The sequence below is a fragment of the Canis aureus genome, chromosome 30 (genome assembly GCF_053574225.1).
Source record: "Canis aureus isolate CA01 chromosome 30, VMU_Caureus_v.1.0, whole genome shotgun sequence".
Classification (NCBI taxonomy): domain Eukaryota; kingdom Metazoa; phylum Chordata; class Mammalia; order Carnivora; family Canidae; genus Canis; species Canis aureus.
This window is the reverse complement of record NC_135640.1, coordinates 26,060,696-26,088,680: the sequence shown is the minus strand read 5'-3', so window position 1 is coordinate 26,088,680 and position 27,985 is coordinate 26,060,696. Positions and strand designations below refer to the sequence as shown.

Here is a 27,985-nt window from a genome sequence, read left to right as displayed (position 1 = left end):
TTAGGTTGCAATTTTTTATTAGATGAAAGAAAGAGGTCATGCTATCAGGCAAACTCAGATTTGATGGTTAACGTTATGTGTCAACTTGACTGAAGCAGGGGTGGCCAGATATTTGGTTAAACATGATTTCTGGGTGTTAACTGTGAGGTTTTTCCAGATGAGATTAGCGTTTGAATCTGTGGACTCAGTGAAGCAGATGGCACTCCCCAGTGTGGGTGGGCATCATCTAATCCATCGAGGACCTGAAAGGACAAAATGCAGAGGAAGGAGAATTCACCTTTTTCTGTCTTACTGTTTGAACTGAGACATGGATCTTCTCCACCCTTGGGCTGGGACTTACGCCATCAGTTCCCCTAGTATCTAGGCCTTCAGACTTGAACTTAACTATAGCACTGAATTTCCTGGATATCCAGCTTGCAGGTGGCAGATTGGGGAGACTTCTCAGCCTCCATAATCATGTGATTGATATATATATATAAATATATATTTAGAGAGAGAGAGAGAACTGTGACTAATACACAAGGAAAATGACAACCACCTTCTCTAAATATGGAAACCATGATACAGTAACTGAAAATCTTGGCTTAGTAATTGGGATTGAAAAAAAACCCAATGTAGTCAGCATCCTAGCCAATATTTCTGTTTGTTAGGCCACCCCAACCAGTTGTTTTCTTGAAAATTTTAGAATTAAGTCCAGAAATGTTTAAGAGAATCAGTCTCACAGTTTAAATATTTTCTTGGTACTGTGCTGAAGAATAATACCTATCGTGTATGGTACTTACAAACTTGGCACACTTAAAAGAATGGGGTCTATTGCAGAAACAGTTCAGTCTTGTGATTCCAACTTAAAACATGTACATCTTAATTGATCTGAACTCATTGTTTTAGTGGAAAGGAATGAGAAAAATTCTTACTGAGTTTATGACATTGAAGTTTTAAGAGGATTTAGGACATACTACATTAAAACATTTTACTTATCAGAGATAAAAGGATTTAGGTTCCTTGGAAAGATTATTTGTCAGATCATTGAAGTTTTAAAAAGGTAATTAATTATTTAAACTGCAGTTTAAATTGCTTAAGGGAGTTTATGTGTAAAAATGAAACTAAGGATCAAACCTCTCCATACTAAGTGTCTAAGCTGCTGTAACAAATCACCACAAACTAGGTGGCTTAAAACAACTGAAATATATTCTCTCCCAGTTCTGGAGGCTAAGAGCCTGAAATAAAGGTGTCAGCAGGGCCACGTTCCCTCTGAAGTTTCTAGGACAGAATCCTTCCTTGTGTGGCTCCTCTCTGGCTCTTGGTTCTTCTTGACTTGTGTCAGCATATGTGTAATCTTCACCTCCACCTTCACCTGGCCTTCTTCTCTGCTTCTTTTTGGTCTCTATATAGACACTGTCACTTAATACAGTGCAATGTCATCTTTATCCTTACCTAAATCTCATCTGCAAAGATCCTATTTCCAAGTTAGGTCACATTCTGAGGTTCTGGGTGGACGTGAATGTGAGAACACTGTGCTACCCACTTAGGAGTGATCATCATAATTTGCTAGACTCATAAGTAGAAAAATATTTTTAATTTTAAGATTACTGAGACCAAGGCCTTTGGAAGTGTTTCTTTAACAAACTGATCATTAATTTGGCAACCAAGGTAACCTCTGAGTAATCTAATTCTGTACTCAATTACTTTCAAGGTCACCAAACAATGCATATTAAAACAGAAAATTCTTTTATGACAAAAAGGCTCTGGCAAGATAGCTTTTCTTATTCTTACTCTACTTTTGTCTTTGAAGAGGCCAGAGTTTCTGCCTGAGATTCACCTAAACTAAGAAGTCTTGGGCATAATGAACACCTGTCAGGACAGGTAGCTGTAGCTTAAGAATAGGATCCCTTAGGGTACCTGGGTGGCTCAGTCAGTTAAGCATTTTCCTCAGGCTCAGATCATGATCCAGGGTCCTGGGATCCAGCCCCGTGTCCAGCTTCACACTCAGCTGGGAATCTGCTTCTCCCTCTGTGTTCCAACCCCTGTGCTCTCTTTTGCAAATTAAAAAAAAAAAAAAAAACCTTTAAAGAATAAAATTCCCTATCAAAGGCCCAAAGAACAGTGAAAACACCAAGAAGAAGCAGCACTAAAGAATACAGCTGCAAAGATCTAGTCTCATGTCAAGCCAAAAATATCTTTTAGCCAATTAAAGGAAAGTAGAGCACAACAAAAACATAATTCGTTAGCTTTTGCTATTTTTAGAGCTTTCAGAAAGCAGAATTCTAGGACAGAAGTGATTTTTTATATAAAACCATCTTGGTTAGCTCCAGTCTATTTTCCCGAAGTCAAATGATCCTGAGTAGAGATGAACTCATTCCAGACTTCTTAGATGATGGCTTTTACTACACTGACAGCTGCTGGGGGCTCAAGTCAGGGCGCTGCAGGTCTGAGTCCTGCCCACGAGAACATTCTGGATCTTCATTACATCCTAGAGACAACCCATGGCAAGATCCTAGAGGAAATGGTGCACCACATGGTCGTCTCCAGGCTCTGGCCTGCAACAAGGAATGATAAATAATAAGGAAGCTTCTATTTGAAAGAGAGATTAGAGGCTTCTCAAGATGCTCTCCACTTAACCTAGCTGTACAAACAGCAAGCGAAGCAAAGGTACCAAGAGCAATGATTCCTGGAGGTTGATTTCCTGAAAGAAGCCTACATAAAACTCTATTCAGTTGTAAGAAATAGGCCTCTTTTAACATTCACTATATGTGGCTTTACAAATGTACCTCCTTTTCAAACAGTCGTGATATTTCTTGAGTAGTATCCCCTCTCTTTAAGGAGATTGGATGTCAAATCCTTTGATTTACAAGTATAGTTCAACTTATCCTTTAAGAAACATTATTGTTACTTATTCAACAGCCCCCAAGCTGAATAAGGAACACTCTTGAGACAGGTACTCTCCCCCAAAGAACTCAAAACACTTTATATTAGTTGTCAAAATATTTCAGATTGGGGGTGATGGGGAGAAAAAATACAGAAAATAGAAACATTAACTGATATAATAATGGGAAAGAATTTTCTAGGTGTAAAAGAAAAAACATATAAGATGCTAGAAATAAATTAAAGACAAATAATAGGCTAAGAAGATGTTTTCAAATAATAAAATAAAGTATAATGGAAACATTTAATAGGCTTTGTTCATAAAGAGCTCTAATATCAATGAGAAAATATTAATGGACCATTTCAATGCAGCAAGGGACTTGAACAAGCACTTTACAAAAGAAAAAAATGACTCCAAACCTGAATATTCAACATTATTAATCAACAAAGACATTCACAACAGAAGCCATTTTCACCTATTGACTGGCTCAGATTTAATGTGTATGTAGAACTTGCTGAGCACTATTATATAGCACTATTCTGTGTGTTTTACAGCTGCCAGTCACTTAATTCTTGCAAGTCCCTCAACATTAGTAGGGACTATTATTACTCCCATTTTATAGACAAGGAGATTGAACACAGAAATGTAAGTAATTTAACCGAGTCCATGTGACTTTAAACTCAATAGTCTGGCTCCCTACTCGTGCTCTTTAAAAAAAATTAAAAAAGATTTACTTCTTTATTTTAGATAGATCGTGTTTGTGCACAGGAGTAGGGGGAACAGAGGGAGAGAGAGAATCCTCAAGCAAACTCCCCGCTGAGTGCAGAGCCCATCATGGGGCTAGAGGTGGGGTTCAATCCCAGGACCCTGAGATTATGACCTGAGCCAAAATCAAGAGTTGGCCTCCTAACTGACTGAGCCACCCAGGTGCCCCACCCCCAGGCTTTTAACTGCTGTGTGTGACTTCCTCTCTGAGTGCTTGCAACGGACTGAATGTTTGTGTCCACCCAAAATTCATATGTCGAAATCTTTGCCCCCAATATGATGGTATTAGAAATGAGATTTTTGAGAGATAAATAGACCCTGACGGTGGAGTTCTCACAAAGAGGATTAGTACCCATATAAAAGGGACCCAGAGAGAAAGCTCTCATTAGATGAGAAGTCAGCAGTCTGAAACCCAGGAGAGGGCTCTCACCATAGCCGGGCTACGCTGCTTTTGAACTTCCTGCCTCTAGAACTGTAAGACATTAATTTCTGATCTTGAACTTCCAGCCTCTAGAAGTGGAGAAATAAATTTCTGTTGTTTATAAACCACCATGTCTACGGTATTTTATGATAGTAGCCTGAAAAAATATACAGTAGTGTTGGGTGCAGTGAAACTCCCTTTCACATATTGTTGAAGGGACAGGCAAATTGGTACAGTTGTTATAATGAGTATAAATGGTAAGTGGAAGAGTAACTTGTGTAAAAGTTCTGAAATATCTGTATGGAATAAGATACATTTTTTAAAAGGGATGAAAACCTTGATGACAATGAATAGTCTATATGTGGAATGGCCCCCACTGACAACTATGGCACCAGGAATGAACACTGAAAAAGGGGTCTCTCCTCAGGGCTAAGTTGCTGGCAAAGCTGCAACCACAAAAATACAAAGAAGTAAAGGGTTAAACACGTGTGACTGTGGAGGTCACATTTGGTGCCTCATCTTTCTAACAAAGTCACTGGCAGAAAGAGGAGTCATAGGAAGGAGGAGAGAGACAATACCAGGCATAATCACCCTATGGATCATGGTGAGGAATCAGAAGGGATAAATTAAAATGTTTTCTGAGATGCAGAAAGATGGCCTTTACACCAGGCAATGGGGATTTTCAACAGATTGGGACTTGGGGGTGAGCCATGTTAGTCTAGACTCAGAAGGAGTCTAAAGGATTCTTAAAAAAAAAAAAAAGAATTAAGACAGAGTCAGGGATCCAAGGATCGGGGCTGATGGAATGTCAAGAAAAAAAAAGCAAAGAAGAAGAAAAAAACAAGATACAAGGATCATGTTGGACCATTACGTGATGCAAGGTAAATGTCAGGAAACAGTACCCAGGAATACCACGCACAGACCCTGCAGTTCTTGCATTTGTGAATCGAGTCAGTGGGAGTTCTTCAAATCATCCAACTGAAAATGTCAGGGAACAAATCGATACTCTTCCAGAAAACCAAGCATTTAGAAAAAGAAAATGGAAGAAAATGTCTGTCTCTCATGGCCTTCCTTTATCAGAATCTGGGAAAACTGGCTTTCACTTACTTGATAAAGACTATCACTTGCTTCCTTCCGTACTAGCTGTGGATATGGCCACTGACACAATGAAGATACAGAATATGGCCATCACCCTACATAGTTTCCTTGTGTTCTTCTGCAGACAATTTCCTGTGCCCCCTCTCCTGACCAAATCTGCTTCCACCATTAGAGTAGTTTTGCCTGGTCTAGAAATTCATGTAAATGGAATATAGTAAGTACTCTTTTGTTCTGGCTTCTTTTACTCAATGTAATGTTTTAAAAAGTCATCCTTTGTTGTGCATCAATAGTTTGCTCCTTTATATTGCTAAAAAGTATTCCATTGGGTGACTATCTCAATTTGTCGATCCATTTCCTTGATGGATGACCTGGACCTTTTCCAGTTTGGGGCTTAATTAAAAGCAGCTGTGAACATTCATGTACAAGTCATATTGAGGATATGTTTTCATTTCTCTTGGGCAAAACTGTAGCAGTGGAATTGGGGTCTTATGCAAAGCATGTGTTTTACTTTATAGGAAAGTGTCAAATTGTTTTCTAAAGTGGTTATACCATTTTTCCATTTTTTTCTTTACTTTTAATTGTGGCAAAATACAGCTCAGTAATGTTAGTACATTCATATTGTTGTGCAACTAATCTCCGGAACTCTTTTCACTGTGCAAAACTGAAACTTTTTATCCATTAAACAACTCCCCATGCCTCTCTCCCCTTCCACAAGTCCCTGGCAAGTCATTTTACTCTCTGTCTCTGAATTTGACTACTCTGGGTACTCATATAAATTGAATCATGCAGTATTTGTTTTTTTGTGACTGACTTATTTCACTTAGCTTCATCCATGTGCTCTTCATTTTCAAGGCTGAATCATATTCTGTTGTATGCATATGCCACATTTTGTTTTTATCTATTCATCTGTTGATGAACACTTGGGTTGCTTCTAATTTTTTGGCTATTATAAATATTACTGCTAAGAACATGAATATACGAATATCTCTTTGAGATCTTTATTTGAGTTCTTTTGGCTATGTACTCAGAAATGGAATTGCCTGATCATATGGTAAAAATATTTTTTATTTTTTTGAGGAAGCTCCATAGTGTTTTCCACAGTGGCTGCACCATTTTACAATCCCACCAGGAGTGCACAAAAGTTTCAATTTCTCCATATCTTCATCAATACTTGTTATTTTCTGTGGTTTTTTTTAAAGATTTTATTGATTTATTCATGAGAGACAAAGAAAAGCAGAGACATAGGCAGAGGGAGAAGCAGGCTCCCTTCAGGGAGCCCAATGTGGGACTTGATCCCAGGACCCTGGGATCATGACTGGAGCCAAAGGCAGATGCTCAACCACTGAGCCACCCAGGCATCCCATTTTCTGTTTTTTGTTTTGTTTTGTTTAATGATTTTCCTGCTGGGTAAAGACTTGATTGTAGTTTGATGTGCACTTTTCCTAATGATTAGTGATGTTGAGCCTCTTTGTATGTGCTTTTTTGGCCATTTGTGTATCTTCTTGGGGCCTATGTCTATTCAAGTCCTTGGCCTATTTTTAAATTAGGCTATCTTTTAGCCAAACTGTGGAAGGAACCTCGGTGTCCAATGAAAGATGAATGGATAAAGAAGATGTGGTTTATGTATACAATGGAATATTACTCAGCCATTAGAAATGACAAATACCCACCATTTGCTTCAACGTGGATGGACCTGGAGGGTATTATGCTGAGTGAAGTAAGCCAGTCGGAGAAGGACAAACATTATATGTTCTCATTCATTTGGGGAATATAAATAATAGTGAAAGGGAATATAAGGGAAGGGGGAAGAAATGTGTGGGAAATATCAGAAAGGGAGACAGAACGTAAAGACTGCTAACTCTGGGAAACGAACTAGGGGTGTTGGAAGGGGAGGAGGGCGGGGGGTGGCAGTGAATGGGTGACGGGCACTGGGGGTTATTCTGTATGTTAGTAAATTGAACACCAATAAAAAAATAAATAAATAAATTAGGCTATCTTTGCTGTTGCTAGGTCGAAGGAGTTCTTTTTTTTTTTAATTTTTATTTATTTATGATAGTCACAGAGAGAGAGAGAGAGGCAGAGTGTGAGAAGCAGGCTCCATGCACCGGGACCCCGACGTGGGACTCGATTCCGGGTCTCCGGGATCGTGCCCTGGGCCAAAGGCAGGCGCCAAACCGCTGCGCCACCCAGGGATCCCAGGAGTTCTTTATATATTCTGGATATTAACTTCTTATCAGATATATGATTTGCAGATATTTTCTTCCAACCTGGAGGTTGCTTTGCCACTCATTTTAATAAGACCTCCCAATGATTTACACATAAATTTCACTTTGAGAAGAGCTAGCCTGGATCTTGTTTCTCCATTGATTGGAACTCGTGGTCATTCTTCTTTTATCATTGCAAGAAAATCCATACACCCCATCTTTATATTTGTGAATGTATTAGAATGCCTCTGTAAAAGACAAGGATTCTTAAAAAAAATATTCACTACTATTTTATTCACACTATTTTTATCGACAATAACTGCATAATATTATGAAATATATAACAGTCATGCTGATGGTTGAAGTTGCCAGTTATTGTGACAGGAATTGATGCAAATACAAAGGTGGACAGCCAGGAGATGATGCCCAAGGCACGAGGGGGAGTGACAGATGTCACAAGATGATAAAGAGGGAGGAAGTTTTCAAGTCAGGCAGTCTCAACCTCAAAGGTGTGGGTGGAATCCCAACACCCCTCACCCCCACCTCCAAGAAAGGCAGAGATTTGTTTTGGAAATGACAATGGGAAGCAAAGAGGAAAACTTTGAGTCAGGTACAAGGTGTATAAAAGCAAAAATAGCCACTACTTGAGCAATTTGAAGTAAGAAGAGTAGTCACGGGGAGAACCAGGTTTCAGGTGAATTCGGGAGGTGTAAGAAACATTCATCAAAGAGAATAAATGTATGAGGGTCATCTGATCGCAGACCTGGGAGGCACAGTGAAAAATATGGATATGGGTGAGGATGAGGAGGGGGTAGAGAATCAAGTTAGATTTATGAGGGAGATGTTCTGGACAGTGTGGGTCATGATTAGGTGACAATACATCCCCAGTTTTCCCAAGATGGTCCTAGTTTTTATCTGTCATCCTGACATGCAATTTAGTATATGCCCAGGTTCAGACAATAAATTATGTGGTCTCCCTAGACATAAAGCTTGATTGAAAAAGTTTGTTCTCCAGGCAGTGGCTTAGTGAATAAGGAGGTGCAGGATGGTGGGATCGGTCCTGAGAGCCAACCTGTTCTGGTTCCATGTAACTTTGGAGTGACTACCCCACTGCATGTGGGCAGCCAGTGTCTAGGATGGTCTTTTCTCCATCAGTAAGTCCACTGGAGGTGAAGAATTTTAGACTTTTAACCCAGAAATTCTGCAGCATAGTGTCTCTCGGAAGGAAGGTAATCAATACTGCAAAGATTATTTAGGGGAAAAAAAGCTGTTTCAGTGTTACTCATAACAAGCTGGATTCCCTAAGATAAATTAGAAAATAATTAACCATCTTTGAATGAACTAGCTCTACCTCTCTCCCGGGGAGCAAGCTACACAGAAGTATCCAGGCATGACATGTCTGAGTCTCAAATAACTACCTTCAACCACAGCATCTGCCATTGTGACCTTTGATTTCGAGACTCATATTTGATACCATTTAAATATATATTTGTGAAGTTTTGATAATATCAGTGAATTTAAAATGCATATTAATTGTTGAATTTTTCTATTTTTTGAGTTACTTTAATGCGTATTTTCTAGATAATTATAAATGTTGCAGTTTTCCAAGAGTTAATGATATAAAATTGCTCAGAATGCCCACTTATGATTTCTGAATTCCTTATATTTTTATTTGTAATAAAATAAAAATAAAAATTTTTATCTGTAATATTTTTATTTGTAATTTAATCCAGATCTAGTTTTTTGACTTCATTATTTCTTGTTTTATATCTCATTCATTTCTATTCCTACCTTTGTTTCTGTCCCTATACTTACCTTATTTGTTTATCTAGCTCTTGAGATAACTTCTTAATTCATTTCTTTTTAATACTTCTTGCTTTTAAAAGAAAAAAGAAGGCATTTAAGGTTATAAATTTACTTCTAAATATGGATATTTGGATTCCACAAGTTTTGATACACCGTACTTTAGTATTGAGTTTTAAGTCAATTTTATAATCCTCTTCCATGAATTCTTTTAGAGTAAGTTTTCAGGACTGAAGCCATATGGTATTTTCAAAAGTGATTTTATTCCTGACTTCCCATTTAATTGGATTATGGTGAAAGCACATGGTCTGTATAATATTGAATCTTTGACAATTGCTGAAATTTCTTAGTAATCTAGAGTGTGGTTAATTTTTGAATGTCCTATATACTTTTTTGTGAATGTACTTTAACACCATATAATATCTATTTGTTGGAGGCAGAGTTCTAAATATCTATTAGATAAAGCTAGATTATTTTGTAAATAATTTTTTAAGATTTTATTTATTTTTATGACAGAATGAGCATATAAGCAGAGGGAGTGGCAGAGGGAGAGGGAGAAGCAGGCTCCCCACTGAGCAGGGAGCCTGATGCAGGGGCTCCATCTCACGACCCCAGGATCTTGACCTGAGCCAAAGGCAGATGCTTAACCAACTGAGCCACCCAAGTGCCCTGTTTTGTAAATCTTCTGATCCTTTACTAATTTTTGCTCTAATTCATTGGATTCTGATTGAGATATATTAAAGTCTACTACTATGGTTGTGGTTTTGTCCATCTCTTTTCCTCCTCCTCCTCCTCTTCTTCCTCCTCCTCCTCCTCCTCCTCTTCTCCTTTCTTCTTCTCCTTCTTCTTCTTCTTCTTCTTCTTCTTCTTCTTCTTCTTCTTCTTCTTCTTCTTCTTCTTCTTCTTCTTCTTCTTCTTCTTTTCCTGTAATCTCTATGCCCAACATGGGGCTCAAACTCATAACCCTGAGATTGAGAATCATGTGCTCTACTGACTGAACCAGCCAGGCACTCTTCACTCCTTTCTTTTGGTTCCTTGAATGGTATATCTTTTCCCGAGCCCTCTTTTTAAATACACTTCTTTATTTTGTAATAATGACATACTCAAGAAATTTGCAAAAACACAAAAAAATGCACAAGGAGTTTTGTGCACACTTCAGCTCCCTTCAATGTTCACATCTTGAAGAACTATGCATCCCTTTATTTTAAATGTCTAAAGTATGCTTCTTGCAAGGAAGAACAACTAGATTTTGTTTCTTCGTCCAATTTGATACTTTCAGTCATTTTACTTTTTAAAATTTTAATTCCAGTATCATTAATATACCATGTTAAATTAAATTCAGGTGTACAATATAGTGATTCAAGACTTCTATATATTACTCAGTGCCCATCATGATAATTGTACTCTGAATCCTCTTTGTCTATTTCACCCGTCCCCCTACCCATCTCCCCCCCGATAATCATCAGTTTGTTCTCTATGGTTAAGAGTCTGTTTTTTCTTTATCTCATTTTTCTTTATGTTATTTGTTTTTTTTGTTTCTTAAACTCAACATGAGTGAAATCGTATGGTATTTGTCTTTCTCTGACTTCTTTTGCTTAGCATTATACTCTCTAGTTCCATCCATGTCATTGCAAATGGCAAGATTTTATTCTTTTTATGCTTGAATAATATTCCCATATATATGTATATACTGATATACATATCATATCTTCTTTTTCCATTCATCTATTGATGGACACGGGCTGATTCCATAATTTGGCTCTTGCAAATACTGCAATAAACGTAGGGGTCCATGTATCCTTTTGAATTAAGGTTTTCATATTATTTTTTAAAGATTTTATTTATTTATTCATGAGGACACAAAGAGAGAGAGAGAGAGAGAGAGGCAGAGACACAGGCAGAGGCAGAAGCAGGCTCCATGCAGGAAGCCTGATGTGGGACTTGATCCTGGGACTCCAGGATCATGCCCTGAGCTGAAGCAGGTGCATAACCACTGAGCCACCAAGGTGTCACAAGGTTTTCATATTCTTTGGGTAAATACTCAGGAGGACAATTACTGGATCATATGGTAATTCTATTTTTAATCTTTTGAGGAACCTCCATATTATTTTCCAAGTGGCTGCACCAATTTGCATTCCCACCGACAGTGCACAAGGGTTCCTTTTCCTCCACATCCTCACCAACATATTTCTTGGTTTTTTAACTTTATCCATTCCGACAGGTATATGGTGATATCTCATTGTGGTTTTGATTTGCATTTTCCTAATGATTACTAATGTTGAGCATCTTTTCATGAGTCTGTAGCCATCTGTATGTCTTCTTTAGAGAAATGTCTTTCTGCCATTCTTAATTGGATTATTTGGCGAAGGTGTTGGTATTGACTTGTATCTGTTCTTTATGTATTTTGGATACTAACTTTTTATTGGATATGTCATTTGCAAATATATTATGCCATTCTACAGGTTGTCTTTTAGTTTTATTGATTGTTTCCTTCACTGTGCAGAAGCTTTTTATCTTCATGTAATCTCAATAGTTTATTTTTGCTTTTGTTTCCCTTGCCTCAGGAGACATATCTAGCAAGAAGTAGTTGCAGCTGATGTCAAAGGGGTTACTGCCTGTGCTGTCTTCTAGGAATTTTATCATTTCAGGTCTCACATTTAGGTCCTTAATCCATTTTGAGTTTATTTTTGTGTTTGGTATAAGAAAGTGGTCTAGTTTTATTTTTTTGCATATACCTGTCCAGTTTTCCCAACACGATCTGTTGAAGAAACTTTTTCCCATTGGATATTCATGCCTCCTACGTCTAAGATGAATTGACCATATAATTGTAGGTCCATTTTGGGGCTTTCTATTCTGTTCCATTGATCAAGGTGTCTATCTTTGTGCCATTACCATACGTACCATACGTACTAGCTTTATAGCATATTCTGAAATCTGGAAGTATGTTGCCTCCAGTTTTTTTTTTTCCTTTTTCAAGATTTCTTTGGCTGTGTGGGGTCTTTGTGGTTTCAAATAAATTTTAGGACTGTTTATTCTAGTTCTGTGAAAAATGCTGTTGATGTTTTGATAAGGATTACATTAAATCTGCAGATTGTTTTGGGTGGTATGAATATTTTAACAATATTTGTTCTCTTCTATTTGTTCGTGTTATCTTTAATTTCTTTCACCAGTGTTTTATAGTTTTCAGAGTACAGATCTTTCACCTCCTTGGTTAAGTTTATTCCTAGGCATTTTATTATTTCTGGTGCAATGATAATTTTAATCATTTTAAAAGGTGCGTTTAATCTGTTTACCTTGAGAGCTGTTACTGATACAGCTGGAATTGTTTCTACTTTCTTATTTTCTTTCTTTGCTTTTTCATTTTCTGCTCATCCTCCTTGTTATTGGTTTTCTGATTTCTTTTTTTTTCTGATCTTTGATTTTCTTGTTGTTTAAAGGTGTAAGTTTATTTTTTATAGTCAGTACTACTCTCACTAGAATATTATATCTATTTCCATATTTCAGTTATTTCTTGTATCCCAGTTCCTTTTCTCTGAGTTCAGCTTTCTCCTTGCTGATATGCATTCTTTAATAATTTTTATTATTTTTTTAATTGAGAAAATGTGTGTGGTAAATTCTAGTCTTAGTATATCCATCTTTCTCTGAGTTTAAAAGTCTAGGTGGATAATTGTTTGCCTTTAGGACATTTGAGATACATCTCTATGCATCTATCTTTGCTGATGATACTTCCATAGTCATCATTCATGTGGAAATCTTTCTGCCTGATAACTTTTAAATTTTCCCAGGGAGTTTTGCGGTAATACATCTTGTTTGTATTTATTTTTATTTTCTTCCTTAGCGCTTTGACTAACTATCCTTTTCACTTAAAGACTTATGTTTGGATTCAATTATGGAAAAGCCTTTACTAATCTCTTTAAGAATAATTTGTCCACTATCCCCTCATTTTCTTTCTCTGTGCCTTCCAACAGGAATACAGGGAGGCTTTTCAATGTAATCACTATTTCTGGGTGAATATTTCCATTAACTAACTTTTCCCTTCCATTAGGTGCAATAGTTTATTCCATTTCTCTTAAGAATAATTTTCATTTCTAATATTTATAGTTCATTATATTTCATGTCCATCCATTCTTGGTTCATCTATGCCTATTTTGTTTCAGAATACTTTCTCTCCCATTTACTTTTTTTTGAGGAAGATATTTCCTTTTATATTCTCTTTAAGTAACTTAAAATATTTGTTTTAAAGTCTTTTCAGATATTCCCATTATTTTTAATTCTTTTGAATTGTGTTTACTTCGTGATTTTGCCAGTTGTCTTTCTCGGCATTATAATTCTATATGCATTATGAGTATTTGATTTGTAGTCTCTTTGGGGGTTGTTTCTGTTTTTGTTTTCAATCTCCCCGGTTGGGCGGTTGCTGACACCCACTCCCTGGGACCCGGTGCAGAGCCATCCATCCCTTGCAGGGAGGTACCACGGGAGGTGCTGCAGTTCAGTCACTGAGCCGCTAGGCGGCCTGCTTCGCGCAGCTCTTGCGAGTTCATGCCCTTCCTCTTGAGGGCGGCAGAGTCACAGAAACCCCCCTGGCAAGCAATGAGCACAGCAGAAATTCCGAATTTTGTTTCAGAGGCAGAAGATCCACACCTGTCTTTGCTTTCACAGCCAGCTAACTCTGGCTCAGTCTTTGCTGGAGTAATTTACCCTCCAGGGCCAACCTCCCAGTTCTCTCTGCCCCGTTCCAGAAGCTTGGTTCTGGTCTTCGACTTGCTCACTCACTTCTCGTTGGTTCCTAGTCTATATTGATCTTTTTTTTTGTTTTTGAATATAACTAGGTGCTTTTATTTTTCCGTATTATACTTTGCCCACCGCTGTTGTGCTCGGAACAGCAGGAATGTCCCATTAGAATGGAGATTCTGTATTAATTCCAGCTCAAAGGGTTTAAAAAGAAAAATATGATTTTAAGGCTTAGAATATTTTACTGTGGCTTCTCAAAAATGTTGCAAGGCATAGTAACTATGTGCACTGATAAGAGCTTGTAACAGCCCTGTCTTCAGTGGCTAATAGGTAGTATTTTTAAAGACTATAAAGCAACAGCCCACTAAGCATTTGTTGTGTCTTGTGATTTCTTTTCTTTTTGAAAACTGGGACTTTTCCCAAATTTATATTCAGACTCATAGTCCTTTCTCTTTCTTGAAAATTGCAACAATTAATGAGGAAAATTAAAACCTCGAAGGGCAAAAAATACTGCCAAACTAGTAATGGCAGGCACAGAAAACAGAAGAAAAATAGAATATCAGAATGCAAAGAGTGACTTTACCTTCCTGGTTCTGTTCCTTGATGGAAAGATGATCTTATTCCTCTGGGGTTGCTAAGAGAGTGGAAGAGAAGCTAATTTCCAAATAGCAGTTGGTTATGGGGAGGAAAAAAAAATCTATGCCACAGGGAATAATTTTTTTCCAAAAATATATTTTTAGTTTTAGTTTCATGCTGTTTTTAATTCTCCCTGGGTATGATGCCCCTGACATTTTCTTCAACAAAACTCATGCCAGAATGGAAGCTCCTCTTGAAGTATGCATTTCTTACCGTAAATTTAATGGAATGTTAAGAGTCTAAATTTTAAAGCATGAATACAATAGAAATGACTTGTGCATCCTCAAAGCCTTATATTTGAGGAATTTTTAGGCGGAGTTCATCATATTGAGTGCTAGCTTATTAGCATATCAGCGATGGTGATGGTGTGTAACTCTATTGAACAAGTTACTATACAAATAACAAGAGATGGAAGTGGAGAATACTGCATGGCTATTGATCCCAATTATCAAAAGGTATTTTCTCTTTTAATTTCCCATAATGAGTTTAAGAGGTTTTTTTCTTTTTTCTTTTTTTTTTTTGTTTTTTTCTTTTCTAAGGAATAAACTCTATGTTTCTATGTGTTGCCTATTAGGAAGAAATATTGGTGCTTTTTTCTTTTCTTTTTTTTTGGTGCTTTTTTCAAAGGGAGTTTTGTGGATGTTGTGTGCATGCATGTGAGTTTGAATATACACATAAACATTTACATACACAACACATATACTGGCCAAGAGAGCTCGGTAAAGGAACATCCTAAACTCCATTCTTAGGGCAGCCTTTATAGATTTCTTTTAACATCTCTGTTTTTAGTTCGAGAATTGCTAATTGTGCAAAGAATGCTATAAAGTTGCTCACCATTAAGAGAAATGGTGAAACTCATAAGCCTCTCGTACTGAAAGCCAAACTAAAGCAGCGCTTTGGGAAGTATGTTGGAAAGTAAGCACTGACTATGGAGCCAGGTGGATCTGGACTGGACTCTCCTTGGCCACTGATTCATTGTGTAACCTTGGGGACTTGTGAGTTTTCCGCCCATCTCCCTACCTATAAAGAGAAGATGATCTCTGGCCTGAACACTTGCATGATGTCAATGCTCTTTGACTAGTGATGTATCCAGAAACTAGGACAGGGAAGCTATTAGAATAAGAAAATATGAGGATTATGACTGTGAAAATATGTTTCAAAGCAAGTGGCATGCAGAGTAAACGGTCTAAAGATTACATGGGTTGTTAGGTCCTGTCTCAGAAAAGAAGTCCTATCTGAGGGAACTTAGCTTTAGATGGTGGATACTGGTCATGAAATTATGTGTCCTGAACTCTTTAATGGTTTCTCACTTCTCAAGCCCCCCTAGCTGTAACCTACTGGAACTCCTATAGGTTATTAGTTCTCTGTTCAAATGTTTTCTGACTTGGCATCACGAGCGGGACACTTATCATCATTATCAACATTTGTTAGCAGATTAAGAAACATAGCAGGTTAACAAACTTTAGGGTGTTAGGAGCTCTTTTGTAACTATAGCAAGGTGTCCTTGTGAGAAGCTTTAAAAATGAACTTCACACTGAAAGTGGCACCTGGAGAGGAACTCCTACTGCAATCCCTGCTAAACTGTGTGGAACATCTGTGCAAACACTGACAATGATAAAAAAACTCATAGCACACTGCAACCAGGACTGACATACACCCAGCTCCCTGGATTTCAAAGATACACCCCAAATTGTAAGTCAAAGATGAAGATGAAATAGGAAGAATTAGTCATGGTCTGCCCTCTGCCCTAACCCAGGGGACACTTGTGGTGCCTTCCAGATTACCTGCCAAACTATTTTGCTCTCAACCCTTACCAGTGTCCCAAGACAAAATATAGAGGTATTAACACAGTTCCCCACAATGAGACTTGCATTTGTCCCTCACATTTATGCCCAACACATTCCTCACTCAAAATCACCACAATAGCCCATCATGAATCAGATACTGTTGGTATCAATGTTATAGATGAGAACCAAGCCCTTGCCATCTGCCTCCAAATTAGATATCAAAATAAAATGCCCTTTTTAGCTTGTAAAAAACTCTGTTAATTGGGATGTTCCTGTTCCTAGAAGCCCAAACGAGGAGATACAACAATATAATACCTCATCTTTTCTAAAGCTGATTTTATGTGATTCATGATCCTTTTTCCCTTTCTTTCAAAACTACTTAAAAAAAAAAAAAAAAGCCAGCTCTTGTTAACCTAAGCAGTTTTTGCAAGTCTCCGGTCATGCTGAACTTTCACTTTTTAAATGCTATTTCCAGAGATAACCTTTCTGTCTTTCCTCTTTGTCCTTGCTTTTGTATCCCTTTTTACACATGATCTTTTAAAAGCTATAAGTTTATTTATATCCTGCCCCATTAGGAAATAGATGGCATGTTACTGCTTAGAGATCTTAAATAATTTCATAATCAAGGAACCCAAAATATGCCTTGCCTGAGCCCTGGCGAAGTCTGACCTGAGCTATCCCAAATATACAGGTTTTAGTGTTATTCTCACAGTTTTGTTTTTTTTTTAAGGCAGGCTCTATGACTTGCTTAGTAATGTGGTCACCTTCTCAAACCAGGTAATTTTTTAAAAATACATTTTATTTTTATAATCATTTTGGATTTATAGAAAAACTGAAAAAACAATATAGAGAATTCAGAGAAGTATACATACTCTATACTGAATTTTTCCTTATTAGCATCTTACATTAGTGTGGTATAATTTTTCACAGCTTTTGAACCGAAGTGATACAGTATTACTTACTAAAGCCCAGCTTGTCATTCATTTCATTCAAATGGCTTCATCCATTTTCCCTATTGATTTCCTGTATTCAATTTCAACGATTACTGCTCTAAATTTTTATTTTATTTTTTCCTGCTTGGTTTCATCTTAAATTGCCCTTCTTTCTCTAGTTTCCTAAAGTGGGAGCTTAGATTATTGACATTAAGAAGTGCATTGACATATACACTTAATGCTATAAATTTTCCTTGAAACTCTGCTTTTCACTACATCCCAAGAACTTGGCTAAGTTGTATTACCTTTTTCATTTAGTGCAAAACATTTTTGCTACCTCTTGAGAATTCTTTAATCCATGAGTTATTTGGGAATGTGTTTTTAAATAATTTTTAAGATTTTATTTATTTATTTGACAGAGACAGAGAGAACACAAACAGGGGGAGTGGCAGAAGGAGACTTCCCGCTGAGCAAGGGAGCCAGTGGGACTTGATCCCAGGACCCCAGGATCATGACCTGAGCCAAAGGCAGATGCTCAACTGACTGAGTTGCCCAGGAGCGCCAGTTTGATCCTAAACCCTAGGGATTTTCTAGATGTCTTTCTGTTGTCTGGTTCTAGGTTAATTCCGTTATGATCTGAGAACATTCTTTGCCTGATTTCTGGGTGTGTGTTTTTTTAAAAGATTTATTTATTTATTTTGGAAAGAGAAAAAGAGAGAGAGAGGAAGAGGGAGAGAGAGAATCCTCCACTGAGGATGGAGCCCTACACAGGGCTTGACCCCAGGACCCTGAGATTACAACCTGAGCTGAAATCAAGAGTTGGATGCTTAACCAACTGAATCATTCAGGTGCCCCTGATTTCTATTTTTTTTTTAAATTTATTCAGGTTTGTTCCATGGTCTGTATTGGTATATGCTTCACGGTAGCCTGAGAAGAATGTGTATTTTGCTGTTTTGGATGAAGAATTCTGTAGCTGTCAATTAGATCCGGTTGATTGATGATGCTGTTCAAATAAACTCCATCCTTACTGATTTTCTGCCTGCTTGAACTATCAATTACTCAAAGAGAGGAGTGTTGAAGTCTCCACTACAATAGTGGATTTATCTATTTCTCCTTAAAGTTCTATTCATTTTTGTATTTTGACACTGTGGCGTGGTGCATACATGTTAAAGATTATTTTGTCTTCTTGAAGAGGACCATTATTTTTATGCAGTGCCCTTCTTTATCCCTGAAATTTTTCCTTACCCTGCAGTATCTATTTTGTCTGGAATTTTATATAGTTTTTCCATCTTTTTAAAAATTAATGGTACCGGGACGCCTGGGTGGCTCAGTGGTTGAGTGTCTGCCTTTGGCTCAGGGCGTGGTCCTGGGGTCCTGAGGTCAAGTTCTGCATCAGACTCCCTGTGGGGAGCCCACTTCTCCCTCTGCCTATGTCTCTGCTTCTCTCTGTGTATCTCTCATGAATAAGTAAATAAAATCTTAAAAAAATAAAATTAAAAAATAAACATTAATGGTAGCATGATATGCCTTTCTCTATCCTTTTGCTTTTGAACTGAGGCTTTATATTTAAAGTAGGTTTCTTATAATTGACTTTTGATTTTTAATCCATTTTGACAATCTTTGTCTTTTAATTCATATATTTAGACCATTCTCATTTAAAGTAACTATTGATAAATTTGGATAAATGTTTACTATGTTTTTAACCTATTTTCTATTCCTTGCCTTTATTCTTTCTCCCTCCCTTTTTCTGACTCCTTTGCCTTAATTGGGTATTCATATGATTCTGTTTTAGCTCCTTTCTTTTTTTTTTTTTTTAGATTTTATTTATTTATTCATGATAGAGAGAAAGAGAGAGAGGGAGAGAGAGGCAGAGACACAGGCAGAGGGAGAAGCAGGCTCCATGCAGGGAACCGGACACGGGACTCCAGGATCACACCCTGGTCCAAAGGCAGGCGCTAAACTGCTGAGCCACTCAGGGATCCCCTCTTAGCACATCAGCTATTCTTCTAATTTTTAGTTCCTCTAGAGTTTGTAATATATATATTTTAACTCATCAAAGTCAACCTTCAGATAGCCTTATACCACATATAGTGCAGATACTTTATAACAGAGTATCCCAATTCCTCCTTTTTATAAAAGATTATATTCAATTTTCACTTATTTCTTCTCCAACAGTCTTCCTTTCTTTCATGTAGATCTAAGTTTCTACATCTATATCAGCTTCCTTCTCTTTGAAGAACTTCTTGAAAATTTCTTATAGGACGTGTCTGCTGACAATGGAGTCTCCCACTTTTTGTCTGTCTGTTTCTCTTTCATTTTTAAAGAATACTTTTATGGAATTTAGAATTCTAGATTGGTGGGTATTTTTCTCTCCATGTTTTTTTTAAAATATTTTACTTATTTATTAGAGAGAAAGAGAGAGAGAGAGAGAGAGCACAAGCCAAGGTGGAGAGGCAGAGGGTGAGGGAAAAGCAAACTCACCACTGAGCAAGGAGCCAGGATCCTGGGATCATGTCCTGAGCCGAAGGCAGATACTTAACCGACTGAGCCACCCAAGTGCCCTTCCTCTCTATGCTTTAAATATTTCACTTTATTCTTTTCTTGCTTCATGTTTTCTGATGAGATATCTACTGTAATTCTTATCCTTGATCTTCTATATGTCTATATTGTTGTTTTCTTCTTTTTTTAATTTTTTTTATTTATTTATGATAGTTACACAGAGAGAGAGAGAGAGAGAGAGAGAGAGAGAGAGGAGGCAGAGACACAGGCAGAGGGAGAAGCAGGCTCCATGCAGGGAGCCTGATGTGGGACTTGATCCCGAGTCTCCAGGATCAGGCCCCAGGCCGAAGGCAGCGCCAAACCGCTGAGCCACCTGGGCTGCCCTGTATAGACTTTTTGGTTGTTATCTAGTTGGTGTTCTCTGACCTTCCTAGATCTGTGGTTTTATGTCTCATTAATTTTGGAAAATCCCCACCTATAATTACTTCAAATATTTTTCCTCCTTCATTCTCTTTATCTCTTTCTGGTATTCTAGTTACGTGCAAGTTATGCTTTTTGAAATTATTCCACACAAGTTGGATGTTCTGTTCCATTTTATTCATTCTTTCTTCTTTTTATATTTTAGTTTGGAAAGTTTCTATTGACAAATCAAACTCACTGATTCTTTTCTGTGTTAAATCCAGTCTGCTAATAAACTCACCCAAAGCATTCCACATTTCTGTTATAGGGCTTTAAATTCTAGCAACTAATTTTAATTCTTTCATCAGGTTCCCATCTTTCTGCTTACATTTCCGATCTGCTGTTGCATGTTGTCTATCTTTCCCATTATAGCTCTTGCCATAGCAATCTTAGAATGATCCTGTGTCTGATGGTTCCAAACCTTGTGCCTCATCTGAGTCTTGTTCTGATGCTTGTGTTGTCTTTTGGTATCTTTTGGGACTTTGGGGCTTTGCTTCTTCATCTTTCTTTCTTTCTTTCTTTCTTTCTTTCTTTCTTTCTTTCTTTTTTCTTTTGCCTTTCAGCATGTCTGGAATTTTTTCTGTTGAAGGCCAGACATGATGGGTCAGGTAATAAGACCTAAGTTTTAAGGCTTTACAGTGTGTTTCTATGTTATTTTGATTAGAAGTTGGGCTGTGTTTAAAGTTTACTGTAACCATGGGTGCCAATGCCTTAAGAATCCTCTAGTGTCCTTATTTTTGTTTTTGTTCTAATGATTTTTTTATTTATTTGAGAGAGAGTGTGTGAGTGAGTGGGGAGGGGTGGGTAGCAGAGGGAGAGGGAAAGAATCTCAAGCAGACTGCTCAGGAATGGGTCTGGCTCTCAGGTCTCTGAAGTCATGACCTGAGCCAGAATCAGGAGTTGAAGCTTATCTGACTAATCTACCCAGGTACCACTTGTGTACTTGTTTTTCTCTTCCCTGATGATTCTGGGACTCCTTAAGAACTACTCCATAGTCTGCATCTGCAGTTTTTTATTTTCTAAGAAAGGAATCAAAAGGAAATGCTAGGAATCAAAGACATTGTGACAACTGTCCACTCTGATGATACGGAAGCACTGTCAGTGTGGTGATAAGGTGTGGGGCAGGAGAAGCATTCTTTAACCCTTTGATTAAATCCCAGCATTTCTGTAGATCTCTGGGCTTTGACCTTCACAAACATTTGTTATCTTGCCATCCCTAAATGAGAAGTCTGGAGGTGGTCAGAGCACCAGAGATGCCCTTCCCCAGTTGAGAAAATATTCTGGGAAAGTCTATTCCATTGGGGAGTTCTCCTTTGTTAAGGATGCTCTGAGCTTGTTTTACAAGGACTATTATTTCTCTCCACCAGAGTCAGAGGGGATCTTTCCTGGCTCTTCATCTTGAGAACCTGATGGGACTCTGGAGGTAAAAACATAGGAAAATGTGGGAGTCCCCTTTAGACTGGGTCCCAGGAGTTTTTAACAATCAAGCTAGTTCACATGTAGCCTCCAGAAGTTTATCAAAATTGTTGGTTAAGTCTTCCTGCCGGGGTATACAGCTCCACCAAGTGCTGTTAGACTCGAGCAGGTATTGGCTGTGACTCTGAACTCACTTGTCTCCACATTTAGTGTGGCAGGTTTGCCCTGTGACTTCAACTCTCTGATGGCTCCAAAAAAAGTCATAGATTTTTAGTTTGTTCAGCTGCTTCTTATTGCACACTCTTTACATGTTGGAACTGAAGCCAGAAGGTCTTTGGATATTTAATTTTAATTTTTATATGCTAAACCCAAGAAGAAGATGCTGTGAATGTGACATACATAATATTCCCATAGTAATGATTTATTCCCAAGTGTAGGTTAAAATTTCAATTTGCTCTAGTACCGTATCCAAAAATAAGCATAAACACATCATATCAGAATGCATGATTTTAGGCCAAGGATTTCATGCTGCTAGTGATTTGTTAATGTGACTTTCCCATTTAGACTGCTATCACCACCCGAAAGGCTATAGTTTTTTTCTTTCCTCTCTCTTCTTTCTGCTATGTCCAGTGTTGAGTATCCTTTACTGAGGAAGTTTTGATGTATATGCTGACAGCTCTTGGAGTCATGAAATACTTTTACATGTTTTGTTAAACTTTCTCCTACCCTGATGTAAAACTTTATTATTACATCTCTTGTTTCATTTTCTGTGAACTCGGAAACTTAAAACTCTCTGTCTCATTGTAAAACAGACCTTGGAATTTCAAGACTTGAAAGAATCTGAGCTGATACTATGATACAAATTTTACAGAAGCACCAAAAGCACCCAGTAATTGAAGTAAACAATATTTTGATGCAATATTTTTTAATAGATGCAAAAAAAATCCACGATGAACAAAATCTAAAAAGCTTTAAATAACATCAGGATCAGTATATTGTCTTGTCTAAAGATTGCAAATCCTTCACATGTAGGGCAAGCCTAGAACCAACTCTTTGTTTGCTCATAACACAATTGAGACAAGTTATAGTCTTTAATAAGACTTTATTCAAGGTTCAGAGGTTACAGAAAGTCATTTTCAATGCAATAGAGAAGCAATTTTATTTTAGCTATCAAAGGAAAGTCACCCTTATTAGGTGTTGGCCCAACGTGTATGAAGATAGAGTATCTTACCCTCCACTAGAGCACCCTAGAGCTTGTCTCCTGACATTAGTGTCCCATCTTACCAGCAGAAGACCCACATGACAGAACCAGACTCCATCCACTTCTTCCCTAAGTCTTCCTCTAGATTAGTTCAGATTTCAAGTCAATCAGACACTGAATGATCAGTTTTAATTTCTTCCTCTAGAATGCACTTCTTCCTGGGTAATTAATGTTGAGAATATTCCTTGCATACAGGGCGTTAGATTTGTCATACGGCCTCTGTAGGGAATTACATCAGAACACATGAGTACAACATCAGAACATTTCTCCAGATATGATGATTCTGTTTTAACAGCTCCACAAGCAGTGGTTCAACAGCATCGTCTGGGCTGGATTCCATCTGGGGTATCTACTTCCCTCTTTGTGTGAGATGAAGATGGGGCTTCCCAGGGTTTCCACCAACATCAGATCTCAGCTCCTGATCACTTGTGAACAATTTCTCAAATGATAGAAGCAATAAGACACATACATGTCCACAAAACTGAGTAGCAAATCATAGGCATGTGTAACTAAATTCAAACAGACAAATAGGATACACTGTCTACAGATGCCACCCTGCCTTAATTCTCTCCCTCTCTCTCTTTTGATTATATTACACAGATCTTTCTACATCTTTAGGTATTCCTTTCCAGTTTAAAATATCTGCTTAATATACACATAGCCAGGGCAGCCCAGGTGGCTCAGCGGTTTAGTGCTGCCTTCAGCCCAGGGCCTGATCCTGGGGTCCTGGGATTGAGTCCCACATCAGGCTCCCTACATGGAGCCTGCTTCTCCCTCTGCCTGTGTCTCTACCTCTCTCTCTCTCTCTGTTTCTCATGAATAAATAAATAAAATTTTAAAAATCTTAAAATATATATATTTTAATAATATATATTATTATAAAATAATAATCCCTTCTGATGATTTCCCCCAAAATAGAGGCCTCAGGATATATTCAGATTTTCACTTCCTGCAAAGTTTCCACCAATGTGATTAAGGTTTTGAAAATACCAAATTTTAGCGAGAGCACCATGTTACAATCACTTTGTTCTTTCTTTTGGTATATCAGCACCAGTCACTAAAAAAGATGTCAAAATTTCACTGGTCCTAAAAGTAAGGAAAAATTTATAAGATGTTTATAAAGTTGAATGTACTTAAACGATACTTCTTTATTCCTTGATTATTATTTAATAATTATTGTTTCATTAATTAGGAACTTATTTAACAATTATTTTTCTTGACTTTTAAAAAAAAATTTTTTTTTAGAGAGGGAGTGGTGAGGAGGAGCAGAGAGAGGAGGAGAGAACCAGACTCCCCACTGAGCATGGAGCCTGACTTGGGGCTCAATCTCATGATTTTGAGATCATAACCTGAGCTGAAATCAAGAGTCAGATGCTTAATTGACTGAGCCATCCAGGCACCTTGATTTATTCTTTATTCTATTTTACTGTTAATAAATTATGATAATAGTGAAGGGGAGCAGAATATGCCACCCCAAGAGATGTCACTTTGGCATATTGATTATTTCAAATTAAAGCTACTTGAGAAATAGCCAGTTTAGGAAGGACACTCTGACCCTCCTTTGTCCCCCTGAGAGCAACAAATAAATTTCCCATGTGAAAGGTCCACTCCCTGTACTAGAAGGGTAGAAAGCCTTATCTTTATGACCAAGAAGTCTGTGTAAGCAAATTTTGTTATTTTTTCACTAATTTACTACTCCAAACCCAAACCCCTTTGTGCTGACAATTTTCCATAAATTTATTGTGGGTTTGTTTTTTGTTGTTATTGTTTTTTGTTTTGTTTTGTTTTGTCTACAAGAACATCAGCTTCCTGCTTTGATCACTTCTTTAGACTCACATTTTTATGGGGCTCTCACATGTATGAAAATTACTTTTTTTCCCCTGTTAAGCTATCTTATGTCAATTTAATGATTATGTCATTCAAAAACCTAGAAATGAAGAGGGAAATGTTTCCTTCCCTACAATATCATATGTTGGTGTTTTGAACTCCTGATTTGGCAAAATAAAAAGTCTGAAACCATGTGTCATCCACATAGGATTATTGGTTTGTGGGATTGCTTTCATTGTTTTCTGTGGGCTGAATTGTGCCCTCCTCTTCAAATTCATATGTTGAAGTCCTAGCCCCTAGTACCTCAAAATAACCATATTTGGAAATGAGGCCTTTAAGTAGGCAATTGAGTTCAAGTGAGGTCATTAACGTGAACCCTAACTCAAATATGACTGGTGTCCTTTTGAAGAGAAGATTAGGGCAGACATACATACACATAAAAGAAAGATCATGTGAAGACACAGATAAGACAGCCATTTGTAAGCCGAGGAGAGAGAGTCTGCTTTTTTTTTTTTTAATTTTCTATAAGGGAGAGAGAGTCCTTAGAAGAAACCAACCCTAGTGATACCCTGATCTTGGACTTCTAGCCACCAAAACTATAAGAAAATAAATTTCTGTTTACATTGCCCAATCTATGGTACTTTATTAAGGCAGTTCCAGCAAAATAAGATATTATTGTTGGTATTGTGTTTGTAATTTTACCCTTCCTTGAAATCTCAAAATCTTAAGAATCTTGTTTTAATTGATTATGGTGCAGTTTGTCTTGCAAGAAGATCACAAATGCTTCTTTTATACCTCCTAGCACAACATAGACATTTAATCGGTATTTGTTGAAATCTAGAGATATAGAAAAAATTCCCAGAAAGATCACTGGGAAATTCTAGATTAAGAAAATGCTTCAATACAGTCCCAACAGACAAAGTGGCAACTGTCTGACTGTTAATACTAAATCCAAACTTGAAAAACAAGATTCATTTTGACAGGATTTGCTTTACAAGGACCATTTTTCTTTATAGATTTTATTCTATGAACAGAAATCATCATTTCCTCTTTGTCTTTTTCCCATTCTCCATTTAGCCCTCGTGATTTATTATTGATCCTCATTAGGGGATTTTTCTCTCCACCTCCTCATTACAGTGAAATTACTTCAGAAATACACTCTAAGAACCAATTATGCTTTCCTAAGAATCCCATTCGAGGTCCACTTGTTAGAGGCAGTTAGTTAGGTTCTAACGGGTTTACCCAGAGGCCAGCAAAGGGGAAGTCACAGGCCTGTCCTGGCAGCACTCCCCAAGGAGCCGATCAAACCAGATGAGGCCAAGATGGCAGATGCCATGACAGGAAACCCCTTGCCAAATAAGGAAGGAAAGGCAGGAAACTCTGCTTACAAGAAATCCCCACCCCAAGTAATGAATATTTCTTTCACCTCCCAGTTAACAACTGTTAATAGAAGACAGAAACCCAAACCCCAGGGCATATAGCTCGCTTGATCTCTCAAGCTTGCCCACTTTCACATCTAAAGAGGGTACTTTCACTTTATTAAACTTTCCCACTGTGTCACTTGTTTACTGTGCTCTGTCAGTCCTTGAATTCTTATGACAAGACCAAGAACCTTCGGCGACATCTTTGGAAAGAGTTGAGTCAAGGGCTGGGATCTCCTCAGTTCACCTGGAAAAACACTTCAATCAAGTCCCAATGATGATGACAAAGAAGGGCCACACAATCCTTATTTTCTCTAGCAGAGTTCCAAATACATGTTATTGTCCATGCTCATCATTATTAATGATTCATAGGTTTTTTTAAAGATTTTATTTATTCATGAGAGATATATAGAGAGAGGCAGAGACACAAGCAGAGGGAGAAGCAGGCTCCATGCAGGAAGCCCGAGGTGGGACTCAATCCCGGGTCTCCAGGATCCCGCCCTGGACTGAAGGCAATGCTAAACCACTGAGCCACCGGGGCTGCCCTGATTCATAGATTTAAAACAGGAAAAGCAATTCTTACTTGATGTGTTTAGTTCTGGCTTTAGCACCAATGAATCTCAACGAATCTCTTATGAATTTCCTTCAACTGTGCAAAAGTCTTTGTCCTCACTGGAGTGCAACCAGTATCTTGATATGGAAAATTGAATCTTTCTTTTAAAAGATTTTATTTATTTATTCATGAGAGATACAGAAAGGCAGAAACACAAGCGACCTGATGTAGGACTTGATCCCAGGACTCTGGGATCAGGACCTGAACTGAAGGCAGATGCTTAACCAGTGAGCCACCCAGGCATCCCTGGAAAACTGAATCTTAAACAGATTAGGTTTCCCACTTCAGGTGGAAAGAAAACCAAACAACAACCAAAAAAAATTGAAAAAGCACCACACACAAGAACAGCTATTCTTTAAAACAAGGTAAAATACAACTTATTCTCGTCTTAATTGGGAAAATCACCTTGCACATTCAGTGTGACAACAGGAAATGGTCTAAAATGAGAATCTCCTTGAAAATCATGGTCTTGTCAAGGCAGGCTTCGTAACAGAAAACATTTGTGTAACCTCAGCTCGAGCACTTTCCACTTGTGACTATCACAATATGCTCTGTGGGGGTGTTAATGAATACATCTGTTGGCCTCCCTGCACAGCTGAATAATATCTGAAAACAGATCTGTTTTTCACATTTCAGGAAAAGGCCCAGGGAATGCTCGCTGATGAACAGTGTGGAGTTACGTAAGTTCCCTTACTTGCCTCTTAAACTAACACTAAAAGATGCAGGAGTCACTGAACACCTGCTGGAACGCAGGGACATATTATTCACTTTGAAGCCATAAAGTGCCCAGGCAGACATTTTTATCCATTACCTCTCCTTTTGATAAACAAGGCTGTCCTCGCTTTGGGCTTCCAGGGTTATCTATCTTGACTTCCTACAGGGGAGGGAGACACTACACCAGCCTCTTGCCAGAAATGTAGCCTTAAGGGGTCCATTTCCTTCTTTCTAAAGAGCATAGAAGCAGCAGTAAAGGCTGTAATCTGCTGCCACCAGGCCTCACAGTGGTTCCAAGCCGGGGAAGATTTACCTGCTATGTCATCGCAAAGAGAAGCAGTTTCAGCAGTTTCCAGACTCATTACAGATTTGTTTTTTGCTTGCTGACTCCGATGAGATCAAATGCGTTCACTCAGCCGCTCTGATTCCAAGAACTGAATTCTGATGTTTGGCCCGGTTCCCCATCCTCATTTTAGCAACACCCCCCAAAATAGATGCTTCCTCTTGATTCAGCTGCATTATTAGATTTGTTTTC

The 27,985-nt window shown here is 37.9% G+C and overlaps 1 long non-coding RNA gene across 1 annotated transcript; it reads right to left on the bottom strand.

Moving 5' to 3' along the window:
• On the bottom strand, positions 1 to 27,985 carry LOC144301619 (uncharacterized). Its single transcript, XR_013368377.1, has 2 exons — positions 27,764 to 27,985; positions 1 to 242 (listed from the first exon to the last, which is right to left on the bottom strand). It is a non-coding gene; the product is annotated as an uncharacterized LOC144301619 (long non-coding RNA).